Source organism: Mauremys mutica, chromosome 5 (assembly GCF_020497125.1).
Source record: "Mauremys mutica isolate MM-2020 ecotype Southern chromosome 5, ASM2049712v1, whole genome shotgun sequence".
NCBI classification, from domain to species: Eukaryota; Metazoa; Chordata; order Testudines; family Geoemydidae; genus Mauremys; species Mauremys mutica.
Genome location: NC_059076.1, coordinates 2,817,688 through 2,823,409, shown reverse-complemented (window position 1 = coordinate 2,823,409; position 5,722 = coordinate 2,817,688).

The following is a 5,722-nucleotide window of genomic DNA, read 5'->3' as shown; positions in this document are numbered from 1 at the left end:
GTTCCCCCAGATCTCAGCCGCTCAGCAGAATGTGGGAGAGCCGAGTGCTGATGGGCTAGAGGGGTCCCAGGAGTCGCTGTGCAGCAGGGGCAGGGTCTGCAGTCACCATGGGCCAAACCCTGCACTCCAGACAACCCAGGCTGTTTCCCTGGATTGTAAAGGGGAATTTAGCTTGGGGAATCGGTTGCTGGTGCCTATGTCCACAGCTGGGATGTTTTCATGAGGCTACTCAATGGTCCAAGAGAGAGAGGAGGAGCCTCTTATGTACCTCCCGAGCACCCGCTGGTGCCTGGACTGATTGACACCAGCTTATCAGGGAGCTTCCTATTTCCTGCTGCTTCCCTGAACCCGCTTGAGGAGAACAGACAGTCAACTGAAGTAGTAGGAGCCGGTTAGGCCCTTAAGAGGCTGAGATCTTCCCTCACTCAGGCCCTGCTACCAGCCTGCTTATTTGTCCCCTTCAAGTGAGTGTTGAGAGCCACTCTAGCTGGCACAGAACAGCAGTCATGAGTGAAAGAAGAAAACGCCCCCTCTGGGGCAGCATTCAGAAAAAGAAAGAAAGCAAAGGAAGCTTTTCTATTTAAGCAGGAAGGAGCTCTCCTGAGATACAGAGACACACATGCTCACGCTGAGCCTTCCGGCCCCAATGAGGATGTGAGTGGTGAGGAGATGCCTGATCTTCCAGTTAGTCAGAGTGCAGGTGACCTGGCAGCTACTGCAGCATCCATATCTCCATCTCAAGTGGATGTAACCATGCACATTCCTGAAGAAAAGTGTAGCTCAGAGAAGAGTGTGGTGGAGGCACAAGAAACAGCTGCTGCTGAGTTTAGTTCCTTAAATCTAGATGATCCAGGACCGTGGACCCACTTGAGCAATAGCCTGAAGGACTTACTTGTACTGCATGGGCCACAGCAAGTGAAAAACTTCATGTTCCCCAAAGACAATGAAAATAGAAGTTTCCATCCAACACATTCCTGGTGTGAAATCCCCAATGGTGACAAAGTAGAGAGGCCATGGCTTAGGTACTCCAAACCCCAGAATGCTGCCTACTGGTTTTGTTGCAAAGTCCTCCAGTCTAATGTTCCAACCACATTGTGTTCTACAGGAACAAAGGACTGGAAAAATCTGGCTAGAAATGTGGCATGCCATGAGAGGGCAGCAAATCACCAGAGAGCATTCCATAGGTAGAAAGAACTTGAGAGGAGCCTAAGATTAAAGGCCGCCATAGATGATCAGCATGAAGAGAAGATTGCATCAGAGTTCTGAAAAGGCTCTTTGCCATTTTGAGAGGGCTTGCTACCCAAAACCTAGCACTGTGTGGCACTTCAGATCAGCTGCATGTGCCAAACAATGGAAACTTCTGCATAGAACCTCCTCACCGCACAAGTTCCCCAATCCACAACCCTTTCTTTAATCATCATAATAATTCATAATAAACAAATGACTATTCATCAAAAGAAAGAAAGAACGTCCTAGTTCTTACATCTCCTGCTTTCTTTGTATGTGTCAGTCTTCTTTAGATCAGAGGGGCTTTGTATCAGGGCGTGTCCTTACTTTCTCTGTCTTGTAAAGCGAACACTATTGACACTGACGGATAAATAATGGAGACATTACCAAAAAAAAACCCCAACCCTTTGTCATAAAGACTGTTCTCCTCAGTAAAGCAAGCTATAAACATTAGGAAATGCACAGAGGACTAAAAGGCTGCAAAGTGAAGCACTCTCAAGTTAGGAAATAGCAGAATGAGCATTGCCTGTGCAACGTTAACTCTGCAAGAAATGAGGCAGGGACCCTACAGGCAACAGACTCCTTCAATACCCAGCCCCAGAGCAGAAAACCCTGTGCACTGAATGAGGAAGGGGTCCCGTGGGAAAAAAGTACTATGGGATCATGTCATCAAAGTCTGCATCATCCTGCAAATGCACAAGAGGACTGAATTGAGGGTGCCAGGTCAACACTTCTTTGGACATTTGCTAATCTGAGAATGCTTCACTTTGTCACCTTTCCATCCTGTTTAGAAACCTTGACTTTGTATTTCCTAATGATATTATTGATGAAAGCAAACGTAAGTAAGGTTAAATGAAGGGTTTTTGTTTGTTAATTTCCTTTGTTTTTTTTGTAATAGAAAGAAAATCTTTTATCTCTGTGCTGTGTAACGGGGTGACCCCCCGCTCCCGCCTGGAAGGGGTTGGAAAAGCCTGCAGAGGGCTGGGGCTGGGCAAGGTAAAACCCTGGCTGATTGGAGGAAGTGGCTGCAGCTAGGGCCACGCCCCAAACTGAGCAACAGGGCCTTCTAAGGGCTTGGCTACACTTACAAATTTGCAGCGCTGCAGCAGGGTGTGAAAACACACCCTCTGCAGCGCTGCAAATTGCGGCGCTACAAAGCGCCAGTGTAGTCAAAGCCCCAGCGCTGGGAGCCGCGCTCCCAGCGCTGTCCGTTATTCCCCACAGGGAGGTGAAGTACGGACAGCGCTGGGAGAGTTTTCTCCCAGCGCTGGCGCTTTGACTACACTTAGCGCTTCAAAGTGCTGCCGCGGCAGCGCTGCCGCGGCAGCGCTTTGAAATGCAAGTGTAGCCAAAGCCTCAGAAGGCCAGGGAAGCCAGAAGGATCAGTCTCTCTCTGGTTGTAGCGGGAGATGGGCCTGGCTGCAGGGAGCTAGAGACAGGTAACCTGACTGGAGCAGGGCCTAGCAGAAGGCCAAGAAGTCCTGGGAGTTGTAGAGGGCAGCCCAGGGGTAGGCCAAGGCAGCAGGTCCAAACCCTCCTTGCCAGTGCTGAATGGCTGATACTGCAGCCTGCCCCAGGGCACGGGGGTGAGACGATGACTGGCAGTAGCCGTATACTCAGGTGAGGTGGGGATAGTGGGTGGGGGGTTCCCTGGGCAGGGTAGACTCTGAGAGAAAGGGGTTACTGCCAGGGGGCAGCACCTCAGCTAAAGGGGCACCGGGTCCAGGGAGGGGCAAGGGGGCCAGGGGCCAGGCGGATCACCGGCCTGCAAAGGGCACTCAGGAGCTGGAATGAGCTGTTTCCCAGAAGTCACCAGCAGGAGGTGCCGTGGGGGTGAGTCCGCACCTCTACAAGCTGTTAAACAGTGAAGCTCTTACTCATGCGTTGGTTCAGTCTCTATTTTATTGCCATGGTTATCTTTGTGAAAATCCCACTTTTACCACTCAGGGCCGTGCTGATCAGAGAATTGAAAGTAATGCAATTAAACTGTATTAAGACAAAACTCATTTTATGCAACTTCAGGGTCAGTGAAAGTTCTCAGCTATAACCCTGAATGTGCAAGAAGCAGAGAAACAATATCCAAGAAAAAGAGCTGGAATTTTTCTTCTTGTTTTCACCGAGGCCTTACTGAGGAAAGTAGCAAACACCTGCCCTTTGCGAAGGAACCCAGCACCGTAGCGCAGCACAAACCCCACTGAGCACAGCAGGGGCTGTCCTGGTTATCCAGCTCTGGCCCTGTTTCATTACAAACTTCCTTTCGGTTCGGTGATGATGTTCTGGAACAAGGGGGCAATCAGCTGTCAAAGGTAGCTGTTGCCATGGCAGCCAGGGTGCTAGTCATTCTCCCCAAGTATGAAAATGAACCGGAGGGAGGGAGTGCTGAGTGGTGGGTTATCGCTGATGTCACAAGGCTACTGCTCAGGCAGCACCAGTGGGCAGCAAATGTGTGGTGTGTATGTGTGTTTGGGGGTGGGGGTGAGGCTTTTCCAGTGCTCCCGTTTCCCCAGATTTCCTAAAGAAGCCAACAACATAACTACACAGAATACACATTAATGGTGATTCCACCCACATGATGATTAGTCGCTGAAATTTGATTCAAATCCTGCATGGCATGTTTAGAAACAAGGGTTCCAAAAAAGGAGAGACCTCGTAAAACAGAAAATGTTGATGCTCTGGTGCATTTGTAGTTGTGTTAAAATTGAATACTGTGACTTTAAATGTTGGGCAGGGTTCCTGGGCGTGCTTGCATGCGAGGGAGCTCAGTAGGGCAGCACACAATCGGGGCGTAGCAGCAGCCAGTCAGCAGGTACCCAGTGAGTTGGGCCTCTCTGTTATAGGCAGTCGCCTACGTTCTCTCCCTCTGATTTTTGGGTTCTTACGTGTGGTTGTTCTGGCTCCTAAGAAACAAATTAGCGAGACTTTGCGAACTCCCAGCAAGAGTATTTTATATTTTCTCTAACTTGTCTGCTTGTGTGCCACAAAACATGAAAGGCACAATCTCATCCAAAATGAAATGAACTTATGAAGCCAAATGTCCTTTTGAACCCAAAACTGGAACCATTTCATTCTGGTAACGTTGATCTTACTGAAGCGCTTCACTTTTCCTTCCCCTTTCACAGGGAGGAGCCTAAATTAGGTTTCCCTAAATCCATGATTGGAATAGCGATGCAAAGCCTCACTAGAAGCCAAGCAGCTCGGAAAGAATGGGATGATCCCAATACAGTCGAACCCTGTTTATCTAACCCTCTATTATCCGGTTCTCCGTATTAACCCAACAACCAGAGCGCACACAGGTCCAGAAGTGGGCAATCTCTCCTATGGTCACTAGATGGTGCTGCAGCCTGGCACTTTCCCATTCATGCGATGATCCGACGTTTTGGTTAACCAATCTGGCCCTGGTCCCAATTCGATTGGATAAAGGGGGTTCCGCTCTCCTTGTGAGCGATGGTTTGATGCAGGGGATCTGCTGCTGGTGTTATTCCTTGTGGAAAAGTACAAATTGCAAAACTGATGGGAGGGGCCTTCTGAGGTGGTAGGGAGGGGTCACGCTGTTACCTGCAATGTACACAGGCCCCGCAGCAGGGACGCACCTCGGACTGTGCATAGAAACAGGTTAAAAGTGCATCACAACAGTCAAGCCGTTGTCAAGATGCTATTCTGTGCAGAGGACTGTAAGACAGCCCCTGTTCCTGATCTGATGCCTGAATGCCGTAGGGATATCCCACTCGAGAGCATTGAGGTGTGTGAAGAGGTTACCGTAACTGAAAAGACAGTGGTCATGGCTGTGCTGCAAAGTCACCGGCAGGTATTATCAAGCAAGCCAGGCCTGACTCAGAAAAGTTGCCTAAGATGAACAGTGTGGGATCACAGCCTGCACCCAGCAAAGCATGCTGCAGAACTGGTACATTGCAGCAGCAAGATCTTAAGGAGATGGCAAGCCTGCTGGACAGGGAATAATTAAAGAGTCAAACAGTCCCTGGGATGAGGAGGTTGTTTTGCTGATGTTTACAGGGAGCTCCTCCCGAGTGTGGGGGGCAGAATGGCAGAAAGCACAAAGGGGCTTGTTTGAAGATTTAACAAGTGAGTGATGGAGGCTAGCATCACGGGCCATGTAACTGCGAACACTGTGTGCCCTTAGCCCAGGGGTGGGCAAACTGCCCCATCTGCAGGCACCGCTCCTGCAGCTCCCATTGGCTGTGGTTCCCAGCCAATGGGAGCTACAGGGGCGGTACTTGGGGCATGGGCAGCGTGCGGAGTGTCCTGGCTTTCCCTATGCATAGAAGCTGGATTGGGGATGTGCTGTTGCTTCTGGGAGCCACATGGAGACACGGCACTCGTGTTTTTGTTGGTCTTATCTGGACTCTCTGCAATTGGTCCACATCTTTCCTGAAAAGTGGTGCCCAGAACAGGACACAATACTCCAGTTGAGGCCTAGTCAGCACGGAGTAGAGCAGAAGAATTAATTCTGTGTCTTGCTTACATCACTCCTTCTCTT